Below are 18,037 nucleotides of genomic sequence, written 5' to 3' on the forward strand. Positions count from 1 at the left end.
TGCGACTGAACTAAAAATGTCTAGATGTGAATGTTTGGAACAGGTTGTCGTACGCGTTTTCCTGCCAGGTCGGTCGTTATTTATTTACTGCATTTATCTGAGGACGAACAGTGATCCTGACTTAACAATCACCCCTCCGTGGTTGAGAGCATTCTTAATAAAGCCAGCAGGCAAGACAATGTACTTTTTTTATTTCGATTATAGAGGTTTTAACCTTAAGGTCATTCGCCTCTTCGGGTTAGAAAAAGTAAGTAAAAATTGTTAATCCTGTGTGTGTGGTCGGAACTCGAACCCAGGTGCGCTGTGTACAAGGCAATCAATTTACCAACTACGCTAAGCCCACCCCGACAATGTACTTATTGTTGGTGATGACAACCTTCCTCATCTCCGGTGGTCCTTCGATGACGGTCTTAAGTGCTACATTCCCGATAATGCTACATCTGAGCAAGAAACGGCCATCACAGAATCTCTAATGGTTTATATCAAATCTGCTCTCTTAGCAATGTGGACGGATGGACACTCGATCTAGCCTTCGTCAACGACACGGACGTGTTCGAACTGATCGAGCCTCCAACATCTACACTTAAGGTAGACCCTCACCATAAGCCCTTCGTTTTAAGATTTGACGTGTGTTGTAACGACGGCGACGATTCTGATACAACTTGGAGCAGTCAATTGGCGTGATATGCTGGATGGAAACGATTTAGATCAGGCAGTTTCGGCGTTCTACGAGGCCATATGGTCGGTATTAAGTCAGACCGGACTAAGTCGCAAAACATCAAAAAATGAGATAATGATAAAACTGGATAAAGAATTTCGTCAGTTACATTCGACTTTGGCCAGATTTGAAATATTTAACAATAAACAAGAATTATGGCAAAAATTAATTTCCAATCATAATGTAAAGGATGCTGCGATTCAAACTTTAAACTCGTTTTTCTCGAGATCAATATTTTGTCACTTAGTCCGGTCTGACTTAACACCGATCATATATGGAATTCTTTGGTGCAATGTTCCTAAAACACGTACCACTAAAAAGCAGCTTATAAGTATCCGTGGTGGAATGCTGAGCGTGGTCGGTTGCGCAACGTACTCCGGAAGCAATGTAAGCGATTCTTTCGTCACAGGACCGAAGACAACAAAGCTATTATTCGACAAATTCAGCTGCAATATGAAACAGCCCGGAACACTGTATTCGGTGAGTACTTCAACAAAGTCCAATGCAACATGCGAAATAATCCCTCGACATTCTGGAAGTTGAAAAATATCAGATGACGCTCCGGGGGTATACCCTAAAATGTTCGAGACGGTTCACAGTCCGCAGCTGAGTTGGTGGATCTTTTTGCAGATCACTTCCGAGATGTATATACCAGCCCTCCTGTCTACCCACCGCAAGACTACCTTGAAACATTGCCAACCTAGAACTTCAGCCTCCCTCGCCCTAACGTAAACGATGCCGATGTTTTGACAGCTTTGTCCAGCGTTGACCCGTTGAAAGGGCCAGGTCCGGATTGTGTGTGAAAAAAGTTGCTATAGTTCCAATCCATAAGGCTGGAAATATTCATAATATTGAAAATTATAGAGAAATCTCGCTTCTGAATTGTATGGCCAATGTTGGTGATCCAACAAATGATAAACCGAGATATTTCCGGCTTCGTATTCAGATTTATTGAATAAAATGTTCCTGAAATTGGACGGCCATCTTAATTCATTGTTCTTTAGTAAGACCCTGCGCTAACTTACGTTTAGTGAATCTCGGTCTGCTTGCCAATTTTATCGGTTATCTGGCCTACACCTATTCTTCGTCCAGGAAACTGCGGATGCTAACAAAATCATAGATTTAAGCAGATTTAAGTACATTTAAGTAAATTTAAGTAGGTTTAAGATTTCAATTCAGATTCCAATTTAGTTACCTTTACGCTCTCGATTAGTTCACGGTAATGATTGTTTTTATGATAGGTTAATTCCATTTAGCATTAATTTTAGGTTAGTTTTATATATCGCTACGTAGTTGCAAGCCTGATTTTCAAGCTCTTTTTACTTCCCTTCATAATCCTCCAAATGTCAATTTGGCTCATGGTTGAGTTCATGTTGGTTGTTGACCCGTTTTCCCAGGGGTTTGTGTTGCTCGACATTGCGCAGGTAACAGCCAAAGTTCTGGAAAAGTTTGTTTACAATGCGATGTGCGCTGCATCTTCACACATAATTAGTGAACGTCAGCACGGATTTGTAAAGAAACGCTCGACCGCTTCGAACTTGATGACGTAAGCAAGTTTTCTAATTCCAGCCGTCGAGAAGCGCCAGCAAGTTGATGCAATATATTTCGATTTCGCTAAAACATTCGACAAGGTGCCGCACAATATTGCGGTTATGAAACTGCAGGGACTAGGATTTCCTCCGTGGGTAACCAGATGGATACAATCTTACTTTTCTGAACGATCCGCTTTTGTTAGAATCGGCACGACATGCTCAAGCGTATTTGAAACGCCAACCGGTGTTCCTCAAGGAAGTCACCTAGGGCCACTTATTTTTATATTATTCATCAACGATCTCTGCACCAGCATCAAGTCTGGAAAACTGCTCTACGATGATGATCTGAAAATCTTTCGCTCAATTGCTTCGGGACTTGATGCAGCTGTCAGAGGATATAGTCAATGTTGAATGGATAGATGTTGGATGACAACCTTTAGGAGGCTAATGCTTCTAATGACTACATGTTGGAATGGTGCCGAAAACCGTTCATTCGAATTGGCCGAATTGGACATTAGGCCGAATAGGTCATTAGGTTGAGTGAGTCATTAGGCCGAACGGGTCATTAAGCCGAATAGGTCGTTAGGCAGAACAGATCATTAGGCCGAATGGGCCATTAGGCCGAATGGGTCATTAGGCTGAATGGGTCATTAGGCAACGCAATTGCATCTAGCCCATGCAGGGCACAGAGAACGAACCCCAAGATATGATCAAACGGGTGAAAAAAATACTTACAGGAATGCAAACCTATCCTGAGGGAGAATCCAACTCGCCTCGAAGTTTCAAACCCCGTCTTGCCCCGCATAAAAGGACTCCAAAAAAACGATAAACCCGGCAACGAAATCAGAGAAATTATTTCATCATAAAATGTCCCAACCTGAAAGATCACAAAATGGCTAGTACAGAAATTTCAAAACATGCCAAAAAAAAATTCCTGTCCGTCCGTCAGTAATACCCAAGAATTCACTTTCAAACTTCAGAACTCATGTGAAATCAAAAATGAAGAGATTGTGGTCTCCTTTGACGTAACCGCCTTATTCCCAAGTGTCCCTGTAAAGATGTAAAGATTCAATTAATCAGTCGGAGGATTGATTACTTCAACAAAATAGCAATAGTATGTGGAAAAGCATAGTAAGATCTTATATTAAGCTTACTCGCCCTTGCAAGGAAGAAAATTATTTCACATTCCGGGGTGTCTTCTATAAAAAAACCAAGGGTGCTCCTATGGGTAACCCACTCTCTTCATTTCTATATGAACTATTTATTGCAAATTTAGAGAAAGGTTTAAATAGTATTTCCAAAAATGGAAGTTACTTCCCAAGAAAAAGTAGGGTGCTAATCCGTTAAGATGCGTAATCCTGTTTCATTAAACTTTGCTGAAGACTTCTAAGCACGAAGACACTATCGACGGATAGGAAATGGTTATTAGTCTCTATTTTCATATTCTATAGGGAGTAGGGGATCGAACCTAGGTGAGCTGCTTACACTTACTAGCCAAAACACCTTAATATACAACGTTATGTCCGCCCATCAATCTGAAATCCAGCCGCAGACATCCCGTGAAAACGAAACAAAAGGCGCCCAGGAAAACTGAACGCGTTTTTAATAACTCCAATCCACTTTCATTTAGGCACCCAATTTCACCAACCAAGGTAATTGCGAACCCACGCAGCTGACAAGCGCTAGATGACACACAATGCCCACCCACCGAATGCGTTGGTTGGGTGGTGGCTCTGGATGGTGGCGTGACATTGACGGCATCGGTTACCTATTACGCGTAGTCGAATGGGAACGAATTTGGTGTTTCAAAATTGTCTGTTTATCCGGGTAGGCAATTTAACCTTGATGTGCGTATGCCGTCATCGTCAATCGTATTGCGCGTTGTCCCAGAAATCGGAGCCCCGGAATGGGGAAATAAAGCTTCCTAAATATGGCGGACCTCCGCTGGGAAAGCGTGTCAGTCAAGGATTTTGGAATTACTGGCTCGGTCCGGATTTACGGACGGAATTTTCCTGGAATTTTGAATTGCAAATTGGATTCATCGGCCGAAACGAAAATGAGGTTTAGCATTAATTTTGTTTCTCTATCGGCTTTTTTCATCCGATGGAAAGGATTTTCCCAGAATCCCAATGGCTTTCCGTCTTTGTTTTTTACCGTTACCCCGTTCGCTTCGGTTCGATGCTTTCGATTGAGGATGGACCGCAATGCCGAATGACATTTGGCGGCGAGGCTGCAATGAAGGAAAAAAGTTCAACAATCATTGGCCGGAAAGGGGACTCAGAGGTAGCCAACCGGACGGAATTGAAGGCAAGCCACGCATATTGAATATATTGAGGGGGATTTTTTCTGCGAAACAAGACAAAGGATTTCTTTGTTAGCAAGATACGTTGCTACGGAAAAGAAATAGATTAAAATTTATTTCTGGCGCTTTGAGAAAGCGATTTAGTATCGTTATTTTCTTGTAAAGTTTATGTTCGTGTTTGCACCAAAACAACAGTGTTTTACTATGTTTCAGTACTTCCCACGTTTTAAGTTTCGCGGATTTCATCCGGTTGATTTGAAGAATATTAAACTATTCTATATGCAAAAAACGCATCCAATGCATCTTGCGGTGTGATAAGATAATTTGCAGAACATAATTCGTATTCGTACTAAAAAAACTGTCAAACTGTAATTTGTGCACCAGGACACAACGCCTAACTTAAAGAAAGTTTAACTTGTTAACTGCACGGATATCTCGAGTTATGAGCTCCGGGATCAGACACGTGTCACTAGCCTTATTTGCAGGGATGCATGCACGAGGCATTTCACGTGGGTTAGTCATGCCTGTCTTGTTGTAAGCAATGAAGACCGGCTTTTCCCAGACTCCGTTAACCATTGAGACTATTTTAGGCCATCTCAACCCACGGATCGCAAGGCCCATGGAATCATGGCACAGGCGGAAAACTATATACAAAAACCTCCAATGAAATAATATCAACTGCAAGCAAATTGCTGTTCTTTTTAAAGGAACAGCAGACTTAGATGATCTTTATGCACTTTATATGCACTAAAGTCACTTTACTGTGTCATACCTCGCATTTGTATACTTACATTATTGATTGCCATTTCACTTCGTACTACTGAGTGGACTGTTACAAACGTCAAAATCCTACACTACTAGCGGAGCCGATATTTTAAAACTGTGCATCTATATTGAAAAGTTGGATGCATTCTGAGTCAAACACATTCCTTCGAAAAGATTGAGTCAACAAAAAACGATATTTAACGGACAGGGCCAGACAGATTTCATTCCATGTTTGCTGCATTTCGGGGGAGAAGTGAAATATATTATCAAACTTCTGACACATCCTCTGAAAGCTTTGTTGTCAGCGCCAACATAAATCACAACCACTAATGCATATATCTTACATAGTAGCTCAGGACCGATACGACATTTTGTTTGCGTTCTTTCAAACGTTCGTTCGAATCGAATTCTACTCGAACAGTTCACTTAGGATGTTGAATTGCAAAGCCTTTTTTGCAAAAAAAAAAAACTACCCCCATTCTTCATCAAGTCAAAAGTTTGGTCCTACATACCGTGAAAGCACCATATTTCGCGCACCAAAGGAATAATGTTCGTAATTCCGTGCACCGCCTTTTCTGTTTCATTTCTCTTTACAACGTAGGATGTACATCGTAAACTAGGATAATGGGTTGAATACTTACCCACAAATGAAAAGAAAGAAGTCTGGTCTGAATTTCAATGTGAAAATGGGCGGAACATGGTACTGCGCGGCATTATGTGCGGCTACGGTACACATGGTTGTAAAGAACTACACGCCAATTATATATTGCTCATTTTTGAATTTAGATATAGATTATTCACCGATGGTATAATTCCAGCGTAGTGGAAATCTGATAGTCCAGAACCATAATAAAAAATCCACGAGATTAAACCCGACTTTTTTTGTATTTAATAATAAACTCCCCCAAACTTGCAACTGCCAATTAGTGGAAAATTCCACAATAACAATTCACAGCCAACACCTCCCATTAGACTATATTCCTCGCGAATCGCGATCCAGCACAGCGCTAAACCTTTAGAGCACATGTGTCCAATTTCACGATTCGCAGAAGTGCACATAATCGCTTCCACAGAAGGTTCTTTGATCTGACTTGATCCCGCGTGCGCCTTCCCATGGCTGCAATCGACTGCCGGTCGCGTCCGATGGGAATGAATTTGTTTTTTGTTCCTGTCTGCATTTCGTTTGGCCGTTGCCGATGGGATCTGTCTCAGCAACCAACAGACTAGACAGACAAACGACCTCCGTGAAAAAGAATTTTTTTTTCGCCGTGTCTGTTGATATACATGCACACTGACGGAAGGCCGCAGACTATGCGAAACTAAATCGATCGGTACTAATTTGCTGACGGCATCCCCAGACAAGGTCACACTTTGGTGGAGGTTTTCTCAGCAAACCAACAGTGAGGTAATAGCACTACAAGGACACAAACTGTGGTGGGTCTGATCCCAATGGTTTTTTATGCAATATGGTTAGAAAGATGGAGATCTGATTCATAGCTGAAATGCAGCTTCGTTTCTGAAACTGTAATCAAATTTGAGAATGCTTTGCAAGTTCCACTCAACGAATTGATATTATTTGAGGAGGTACGCAATTAGTATTTAGAATGGTAAACATTTCATTTTCAATAAAGCAATAAACATTGGTAATCTACTTTTCTGCTAATTAGACAAATTTCATAAAAATGGACCAGAGTACTTAACCCTTGTGAAGGCAAGCTAAAATCCTTACATTAAAGGGCAAGCCGGGCCTCTCAGGCCCGTCTAAATTCAAGCTCCTTTTTGCCGTTCTCATATAGAAAGGTTACGCAATCGGTCGAAATTTCGACTTTTTAACCGAGACCCTCAGGGCCAAATCTCTTATACCATTCGACTCAGTTCGTCGAATTCGTAAAATGTCTGTATGTGTGTGTGTATGTATGTATGGATGCATGTATGTGGCAAACAATCTCACCGATTTTTCTCTGAGGTGGCTGGACCGATTTGTACAAATTTAGTCTCAAATGAAAGGTGCAGCCTTCCCATCGGTCGCTATTGATTTTTTTTATTGATCCGACTTTCGGTTCTGGACTTACGTGTTGAAGAGTACAATCACACAGCAAATTTCCATAGAAACTGATACCACCATGATGTCCAACTGATGCAATATATATTAAAATATGTGCAACATTACTTGGCTTTGCATGTCTAGATCATTAATGACCCACCGAAGGCACTTCGACTACATTGGCCAGCTATGGCGGTTCATGATGCCCCGGGGGAACCTACCAAGTTCCTAACATAATGTCATACCTATTTCTCAGTAAATTCTTTACCGATTTTTACGAACTTGGTTTCAAATGAAAGGTACAGCATTCCCATTGGCTGCTGCTGAATTTCTAATTGATCCGACTTCCGGTTCCGGAATTACAGGATGATGAGTACGAACACGCAGCAAATCCCGATTTCAGCGTATAAGGTGATGAATATAAAAAGGTCAAATTTTTTTTCCAAAAGGTGAGTACTCGGAAGATCACGTCGACTGTCGATTGGTTCTGAGCTCCATTTCGTTTGAACACGACCAATAAATGTTTCTGGGTTGCTATTAATTTCTTCTGATGCATAACCGGAGTACATATTCATATTTTTCTGCATCAGATTCATCGTCGGAAGCAATATCATTCACATCTTCTTCCTCGCTTTGTAAATCAGTTTCGGAATCGTCTGCTGTTGAATTTGCTAAAATTTCTTCCATTATTTCAGATTCTTTGAGACGATTGAAAACATGGGCATATTGTCTTATAGCCATTTCAATTTTTGTTGCTTTTAGATCCTACAATTTGATTAATTACGACAACTATAACACAAAGAATAGACAACAAAAATAGACAATAACGACAGAGTTAGGTTATGTTGTATCAAAATAATTGTCAAGTAGACCACAGTGGGTGAAATAAAAGTATTTACCCAAAAAAATATGACACACGTCATTATCGTATGCTATTTTTACATTTCTTATAAAAGAAATGTTTAAAATTCGCTGAAACTTTCAAGATTTTTTTCTTATAAGAAAAGGTAAAAAGATAAAATCAATCAAAACATGAAAAAAATTCCTGCTAATATGAAGATGAACTCATCAAAAGGTTTTTTTCAGATAAATATTAATGTATAAAACCCGTGGTATTCCTAGTAAATATTGCAGGCACACCGGGCCTGCCAGGCCCGGCTTGCCTTTTTGTGCATGTAAAAAATTCAAACATAGCTGCGCATCACTCCATAGATGAAAATTTCACAATTCTTTATTTTTGTTATAGATTTCAAAGCTACTTATCAAAATTTCCATGCCCAAGCTTATACTGCATACACATTTTTTTGTAACTAAAAAATTGTAACGTGCCGGGCCTCTGAGACCCGGTTGCCTTTTTGAGGGTTAAAAGCCTTTTCTAAAAAAAGTGTAATTTTTTATATCATACACTCTGATACTTAGAAGATAGTAGTGTGAACCTTTCAAAAGCTACAAGTACATAGTTGAATCAGGCCATAGCGCAGAAAATTCTCAAAGGGAGCGGCTTTGATTTTTTTACGTTTCTTATAAAAGAAAGGCATAGAAACCCTCAAACTTTGAAGATTTTTGCCGAGGATTGGAGGGCCAAATATTGTGCATCGATCGACTCAGCTCAACAAATTGAGTAAATGTCTGTTATCGAGAAGAAAGCTTCAATAGGCACCGCTGCCTGCTAGCTCGTGGTACTGTCGGATTGATTTGTAGTAGTTAAGCCTACCAACTAAACGTAAACCTCTTGTATCTTGCTAATTCCATCCATATTGGGCAATAGTTAGGCACTACTTAAGTAGGACTTCTGCTCTTGCTCTTTTTATTTTGTGTACTTCGTTCATGTTTTTTTTTCATTGCTGCTTTTTCTTATTTGCTTATTAACCTTCGAGGTATATCTAACCGTTACCGCTGAATATACACAAACCGATCGGGATGTGTCAATCATGATTTACATCTCTTATCAACCACCTTCACAAGGTTTCTTATCCTTCTAGGCGCTACACGTTCCTATTTATCTGCTAGCTGCTGCTGAGAGTTCCTAGGCGGCGGTATTTCTCCCGATACCGATGCCTATTTTCGCGAGCCATTTATCTGTCCACCACTCCGGCGGAGATCATTGGTGGTGCAAATTCTTCAGACTACGATATCCCGAGAGTTGCCAGACTCCTAACAAGTAGATTTCATAAGATTGTAACACTTCTCACTTCATATTCCTGCGTTTTGAACGAAACGAAAATGTGGCAATATAGTTGCCACTGCCTTATAAAGGGTTAAGATCATTCAATCCGGATACTCGCTGTGCGACGGATTTGGACTCAATCTTAATTGGAAAAGGTTCTGATACTACTCTGATAGATGCGGACTTAATATTTCCCATTTTCCACTTGATTTAAATTAAACGTATACTAACCTGGAGCAACTGAAATAGTGTATCTAATATATAAGATGAACAAAAAAGGTTCTTGGCATTTGATTGACTAAATGCCATCGAAATGCTCTCCCCCGAAATCTTAAGCAGCGGCGTTCTGCATTTGTATATCCATGAAATATCTAAAAGGAACTGACATAAACTGACTACATGTTTTTCAATGACTCGACGATTTGTTATGAACCAAACCGACATCTACAGACAATTCATTTCAGCAAAGCAGTACATGTAATCAATTGGGTTTAGAAGCTTCTCAATAAATTTTTATGTTTTCCAAAAAAATAACGATTTTTTATGTTTCTTTTGTATTCCCAGGATCCCGGAAAATGGCTTATTTATTTCCCGAATCCCGGAAAACTGAAAACGGCCGGGAAGTGTAAGCTCTACTCTAACACCTTTTTGGCGGGAAAAGTGCAGCTCATAATTCTTGTATAAACAAACCACAAAGATTTCCAATTTTCATAAGGATAGCATCTAAAAAAATTGAAGAAATTTGTCAAATCGTTACTTTTCACGAGGTTTTCTGGTAATTTCGTATTTTTGGGATCAAATTTTGACTTTAAAGTATGTTAAAAATTTAAAATTGTTTTTAGTAATATTATAGACTCTCATAGAAGAGAACCAAACAAACAGGCAGAATGCTAAAGTTTTACTGGACATGATAGATGTTCAAATCTCATGTTACTTTCCCAAAGAAATTCTATTTGTATGAGCATGATGACCGTACAATTCGTAGTTGCGACTCTGTGATTCATCCGAACAAGCGAAATTGCACAGGGGATCAACAATCATCCTTAATGTGCACGTTTCAAGAGTTCTACACTTTGCCGTCATCGGGGAAAGGAATATTAGTGTAACAAATGTTGTTATGGAGACCGTGTATACTCCTTGTCGTGGCAAAAGTTTTGGTTAATAGGACGGGATAAAGAGTTCCACAAATTTTAATTATTTGTATTGAAATAAGATCGGAAAAAATAGTTGCATAACCAAGGTGATAAGGGAGGCGGAGGAAAATAGCTGATCACCGCCTACTAAAATCTTAAAAATGTGCAACGCTTCACGATTTTGCGTGCCATCCTTGCGCAAGGGCCTTGCTAATCTTCTCTGTATCATACCACTTTTAATGAATGGTTACCTGAGTGTAACAAAGGAACTCAAACTAAACCCTGTCTTGACTACAGTTTAAGATGAAATGAAGGCTAAGCCGATCTTCGATATTTCATATGAGGTCCACATAGTGGATCGTCAGATATGGGATGTAGGGGTCCTGTATTACCTCAAGGTACAATATCATTTTATACGGATGGTTCTAAAATGGGTGAGCTGACTGACCCGGGAGTCTACGATAAAGAAGGGATAGGATAAAGGGATAAAGAATTAAAGAAGCGATATCAATGGGAAAGTAGCCAACAGTTTTCCAGGCAGAGGTATATGCAATATACACTTGCTCGGTAGTTTGTAGGAAACGAAACTACAAGCATGCAAAAATCGCTATCTTCTCAGACAGCCAAGCAGCACTGTTGGCATTAAGCTCGTCGAAATGTGAGTCCAAACTGGTTTAGGAGTGCATCACATCTTTACAAAAACTGGCAACGCGGAATAAAGTAACTATATTATAGGTACCAGGCCATCAAGGAATCGGTGGTAACGAAGTTGCCGACGAAATAACCAGGCGTGGTTCATCAAACATTTTTATTGAACCAGAACCATTTCTAGGCATATCTATCTGTGCTATCAAACTAGATCTTTCGACTTAGGAAAGAAACCAACTACTAAACGACTAGCGTAACGTAGTAGGTGCTCGACAAGCTAAGAAATTCGAGATCCAAAAAACTAATCCATCTAAAACGAAAAGATTTACCTATAATCATAAGTTTATTTACGGGACATTGTCCCGCTAAGTATCTTCTAAAAAAATGGCAAAATTCAAGATGACATTCGTCGATTCTGTATCTACGAGCCTGAGATCTCGGACCATATTCTCTGCCATAGTTCAGTGCTGTTTCTTCGAAGCGAGCGATACTTCGAAAGGTATCTTATTACGCCAAACGAGGTATAGCATACCTGTCTCAAACGGATCTCCAGCTACATTAATAATGTACAACACACAAAAAAAATGAAATTTAAATGACATGTAAATCATTACGAATGTAAACATACAAAGGTTGAATCAAAACTTTGATTGAAAATTACGTCAAAATCAATGCACTCAATTGGAGCATCAAAAAGCATACAATTTTACACTTTCATTCGTGTAATATTACATGTCATTCATTTTACAGCAATAAGCGTGTAAAAAATACATTGAAGTGCATTGGTTTTTCGTTTGAAGAAACTGTAATTTTCAATACACGTGTACTGCCCTTTTATGCAATTCTGACGTTAGCGCCAATAGAAATATTTTTCAGGAATCCAATTTTTGTGTTTCGTGATGTTTTCAAAAGCACGAATAATGTTTCAACTATCTGTTCTGTACAAAATGTGTACAGTCCATCGTAGATAATAGCCAATTGCTTAAATTTTCAATTTTTGGCAAAAACCTTGTAAATTTTAGCTAACGTTACTTTTGCAAAAAAAAAATAGCGATTTAATTTCATTGTTTTTATGCAATTCTGACGTACGTATACAAACCAAAAGTACCGGGTAAAACGTGTCGTATATTATCAACCGTTCCAACTGAATTATCTGCAAATGATTATTACTTCCTTCAAGTTTCCAGTCAGATGGTCGCTTTTGGATCTATACGGATGTTCCGTGGGTTATGCCCGAGGGCCATTCAGTACATTTTCATTAATTTTCCAAAGTTTAGCTGCAAGTCGGGCATTATTAAAAAAGGTATTGTACATTTTATTCTACATTTGAACACTATGGCTTCATTTTGGTATCATGTATGCCTTTTTCAGGCAACGTGGAAGCGGCTCATGGCGCTACCCATGTTTGTGAAACATTTATACTTGAAGATACCTGCCATGCGGCACATTAACGATGATCTGCAGACATGTGAAGTCATCCGGAAACATGGAGAAACTTTACAACCCATTTGGTGATTCCGGATTCCTTTTCAACGGACACATTTTTAAGTGATGAATATTCCTGTCACGCGGCACATCAAGGTGCACCAGCTCGGTTTTCTACGAACAATGCTATCACATGTAAAGTCATCCGGGATGAAACGTTTTTGTTAAACATTTCTGTCATGCGACATATCAAATAATATCAACTCTATAATTTATGGACAATGCAAATTCAATGCCAAATAGGGACACTTTATTAACAATTCTGGAATATGGAAGTTCGGACCAAACAATTCTAGTAATTATTTCTGTCATGCGGCACATCAAATTCTGTGATCTGTGAAAAATACAATCATATTTGAAGACATTTGGATACGACTGATCCCGGTAATTCCGGTTTCCCGCTTCTTTGGTAATTTTTAGTGAATATTCCTGTTACACGGCACATCAAAATACATCATATAGGTTGTCTATAAACTATTCAAGCACATTTGAAGTCTTCCTAGTACACGGTTATTCTGGAGTTGATTGCATTTAGTGGATCAAGCGTGTCGAATAACAGGTGTATTCAGGTACAAACGTTTCACAGGTTTTGGGTTACTCATTTTGAATCCACAAAGTCTTTTAGATGGTTTCAAAATTAGTTTAGAGCCTTTATATATACAATTTATTAATGTTCATGTTATATTAATACCAGTTTTCAAGCTATACTTTGAAAAATTAATGAAACTGGCTTAACATTGCCTCGCCCATGAAATTTTCGTATAAATTTGGAGCCGGATACGTGAACAGTTCAACTCACGGTTTATGAGACTTGAATAAATTCCATTTTATTTGCAGGTGTTTTGGTTGGAATTGGTTTTGAAATTAATTGGTTGGGTACCAATTACGCACTACAATGATGCAATATAGAACAACAGCGGCCAAGGTTTTGAACAAAAGTTTTCACCAAGATACATTCGTACATTATTGTGGTATGAAAAATACATGTTGAAAAAGACTAAGTTTGCTGCTTTAAAGAAACATTCGAACTTGCACAGGGGACTTCTTTATAAAATATAAATAGTTAAAAAAATTTATCGTGCTAAAAGAACTAATTTGATTACCACCCTAGCATAAATATAACACCACCCTAGCCATTTACATCACAAAATGGTGCTTATCTAGCTCCCAACATTACTTATGATACAACAGCTTAAGAATAAATTGTTTTGCCTTGTTAAATATACCTTCAATACTATATTGCACCGGTACGTCACTTTGGTAAAAAATAGCGTCTACGTCACTTTGTTTTTCTCGTTTTAAAAGGCCATTTTGCATAATTTTTTTAAGACAATTACACTGAAAGACGTGGATTTTTGTGGAGAATTCAGAAATATGAAAAAATGAAATTTGACCAAAGTGGCTCTTACGTCACTTTTGCATACAAGGGCAGTGTAGAATTATAATAAAATTCGTTGAAGCAAGCACGAAAAGTCGTGTGGATTTTTGGTGGAACTTAATTTTACATTTATATTCATGCTCCAAATATGTGCATGAAAATAAACTTAAAATTACAAAATATTTTGTTCTGTGTACCCGTTTGGGACGACACATGTGGGCGAACAAACAACTCGCTTCCAACTACATTGGATTCGGGCACTTTGTAACATGTAGAGCAAACAGGGGGCAGCCACAAAAGATAATATGAATAGTGGTCGCAAAGGCAAAGTTTCCCTTATCAAAAAAATATGTCCAGCCGAAACTAGAACTATTTTCCAAAAAAAAAAATCTATTTGTGGCAAAATTCCTTTGGAAAAATAAGTAACTTCCTACTTGATTGTATCAATGAGCAAAACATTTTGTTTCACTACCGTTCAGGAACCTGAAAATATCTGATTCAGTTTCCCGTTGCTAATCTCCCAAGATATTTAAATGTAGGTTTATTTATATTCATAGTTGCAGTGTTCGAACAGTACACGGAAAAAATGTTCCCAAAATCGTGAATAAAGTATCATGAATTCTGGAACAATCGCGTTTTTACGTTACGAAAATAAACAAATGAACAAAAATAATGTGTTGCAGAATTTTGTTTAATTTCCCTTATGTAACGCCTGCATAACACTTTTACTAGTAGAGATATTTTTGTTTTGTTTTGTGAACTTCAGTCATAGTTCAGGCTATATTATTGCCAAATCAATTTTTTGTTCGTGAACTAAACAACGTCCTGAATATTATTCATAAAACCAAATAGTGCTAATAATTCATTTTTTTTGGTCTTTTGGCTTAAGTGCCAATACCTTATTTAGGGCTGGTGGTATCCAACGGGGAAAAACGATCGGAAATGGTGAGTGAAGCTAAGCAATCATGTGAAAAAAATTCACCACCCAGAGGCGAGACTCGAACCCGCAACCTTTGAGACTCCGGCCCAAGTGCGATTGTAGTACGTGAACTGATTCATGGTTTATTGCATCTTGATCATGACCTGGTTTTGTGGTTGTAAATTAGCTTACAAAATCAAAACATTTTGGATATTTTCTCGTGAACGGAACTTCACGAAACTCGGAATATTATCCATGAATCCTTTCAATCTTTGTAACTAATTCATGAATCCTAATATATTAGTCATGATTCAATGTCCGTGCTCGTCAAATAGTTCACATAAACCTAAAATATTATTATGTAAAGATGGACATGTCTGTCTATACCCGGACACATGCTAGTGAACTCGGGTGATTCGTAGTTATGCTGCCTAAGCTCGACCATCATTATCAGAAGACAAACATTAAACCCGTACGATATTAAGCCTGTTCTAATGACCCTGCCACTTCTAGTTTTCCGATCTGTTTACTTCACATCCTTGCTCTCACTTGAGTACTATGGCTCTAATTTTCATAACTTTCCCTACCCAGTAATCTCTAGCTAATTGAATGTCGTTAAAATGTAAAAAAAATATTCATGTATACTGATTCATGATTCCTAGCGCCTCACCAGTTGTGCTCGTGAAATAGTTTACAACGTCATAAAACATTAATGTATTCGTGAATCGTTTCAAGTTTCCCACTATATTAGTCACAACTCACCACAGAATTGCTCGTGAAATAGTTCATAAAAATTATAAAATATTATTCATGGATATGTGAACGGGCTCATGATTTCTAGTACAATCGTCACGACAGACTGTGCATGCCGTGAAATAGTTCATAAAATCATAAAACATTATTCATGTATGTCTTCGTGAACTAGTTCATGGTTCCTAGTTACTAGTCCAAAAGTCAGACTTTTTCCGATCTGTTACCGTATTGTGTATAAACGGTTCTGCGCGAAAGTACATGAAAGGTTCGAATTACCCCAACCCTGTTCCGATTCGGATCATCCCTTTCTTATCGATTTTTTGCAATAGAAATGAATTCCTATTTTGGTCTAAGTTATTCTTATTTGATTTTCACTAAATTTCGAAATGTGAAATGAAAAGTTCTCTTTGATATATAAAACTTTGTAGTAAATACACAATAAAAGTAAGAGCTGGGACAAATTACCTAACAAATAAGTTATGAGCTATAACGTTGAAATCTGTCAACCGATTAGCGAAAACTTATGTTTTCCTGAAAGCACACTTTCCTCTCAAACGGGTTTTCGCGATCGTGTATCAGATCGTAAATACGGCAAAAGGTCCGCATTGGACCATCCTATATTCTATTATTCACACACAGATTAAACAAAAACAGTTCATAGTCTCGCCCAAAACAAGATATTAAATGATATTAGTGGTCTAAAATCACGATAATGAACTTGATTTAATTAGTTGTTGATAATGCACGCACCACAAATTGGCCCATTTCCCCCTAGTCATCAAAATTTGGAATATTATTCGAGGAATCATTCTTGTTCCATGCGCTTTTTCTTGAAATATCATATCGTTAAGGTGATGAGCCTATTATCGCCATGTTTCTATTATCACCCATTTGAAGCTATTGGTTAGAACAGCGTCTGCCATCTATGTTCAACGCATTAAGTCAAATAGTAGCGCAACAATATGGGGTACTGGATTCGAATTTTCGTTGTGCTCAAACACGAGGTTTTCACTGTTTTCAACGCATTTTGGTTACTATCTTGGGTCTTAACAACGAAGCTTTCCATTGTTTGTAGGCCGAGTAATTAATGAATCAGTGAGGCACCCTCCTTAGTATGGTGAAAATAGACACTTTACCCTATATCCAGCTGCTTGCGATCAGTAATAGGAACGCGCAGTAGTTTAATAAGGTTCAGTGGGATGTCTGAACAAAAAACGATGACTTGGATCACCAAAACTACGTTATTATGCCACAGATCGTGTTCGCGATTTAGTTCGCAAAACAAGATACCGCGAATCAGTCACACTTTTATGATCCAGTTGTAATTGTCACGTTATTTCGAATAAAAATGCGAAAGTATTAAAAAAAATCACGATAGGACTAAGAAAAATTGCGAATATCACGATAAAACTGCTAATGTCATGTACATGAGCCACAGTATCCCACGTTTTAAATGCGAAAGTAAGCTCATGAATAGATCGTCACGATAACATGCGTATAAATTACGACTAAGATCATGAAATCATGAACATAAATCTTTACTTGTGACAAAAACATCACGACAACGTGAATATAAATCACGAAAATCGTGACTAAACTTCCCAAATTATGAACATCGTTTACAAATAGCTCCTTGAATACAAGGTTTATCATTCATAATTCCAGGAACTTGGTCACGATTTGGTTCAATTTACGAAATCATGAATTTTTTCGTGAATTTGTGAACGAATTTTCTTCCGAGAAGTCAGTTCTAATACTATTTCATCAACGATTATTCACTGTTCGTTCAAGGATGTATATGCTAAGGGCGAATCTACAACGTACAAGTCCCGTCAAGTAATTATTTATATCAGCGGTTTTCAACCTTTTTCGTCCAACGGACCAGCTTCAAATCAGTCTGGACCCCACGGTCTGTTGCGAAAGAAAACTGCTTAAAGTTCCAGTGTGCACGCGGAAAAGTAACTACTTCACCACCCCTAAGGGGTCCACAGACGTACAGCAAAGCTCGTCAGCGAGTTGGCAACAGTAGCTGAGGAGGAACACTACGAATCCTCCATCTCCATCGGAGTGGTTGTGCGATAAATGGTTCACGAAAACGGGCATCGTTATCGGGAGAAATTCTGTTGCCGGAAAACTCTCATTAACAGCTAGCAGATTTATATAGGAACGAGTAGCTCCAAGAACCCTACAGGT

At 38.5% G+C, this 18,037-nt stretch overlaps 1 protein-coding gene and 1 non-coding gene across 3 annotated transcripts in view; both read right to left on the bottom strand.

Moving 5' to 3' along the window:
* LOC131682206 (protein disks lost) overlaps positions 1-18,037 on the bottom strand; it is a 763,875-nt gene that overhangs the window by 310,721 nt on the left and 435,117 nt on the right. The window lies entirely within an intron of this gene.
* On the bottom strand, positions 10,819-10,923 carry LOC131686475 (U6 spliceosomal RNA). Its single transcript, XR_009305131.1, has one exon. It is a non-coding gene; the product is annotated as a U6 spliceosomal RNA (small nuclear RNA).

The sequence above is a fragment of the Topomyia yanbarensis genome, chromosome 2, assembly GCF_030247195.1.
Source record: "Topomyia yanbarensis strain Yona2022 chromosome 2, ASM3024719v1, whole genome shotgun sequence".
NCBI classification, from domain to species: Eukaryota; Metazoa; Arthropoda; class Insecta; order Diptera; family Culicidae; genus Topomyia; species Topomyia yanbarensis.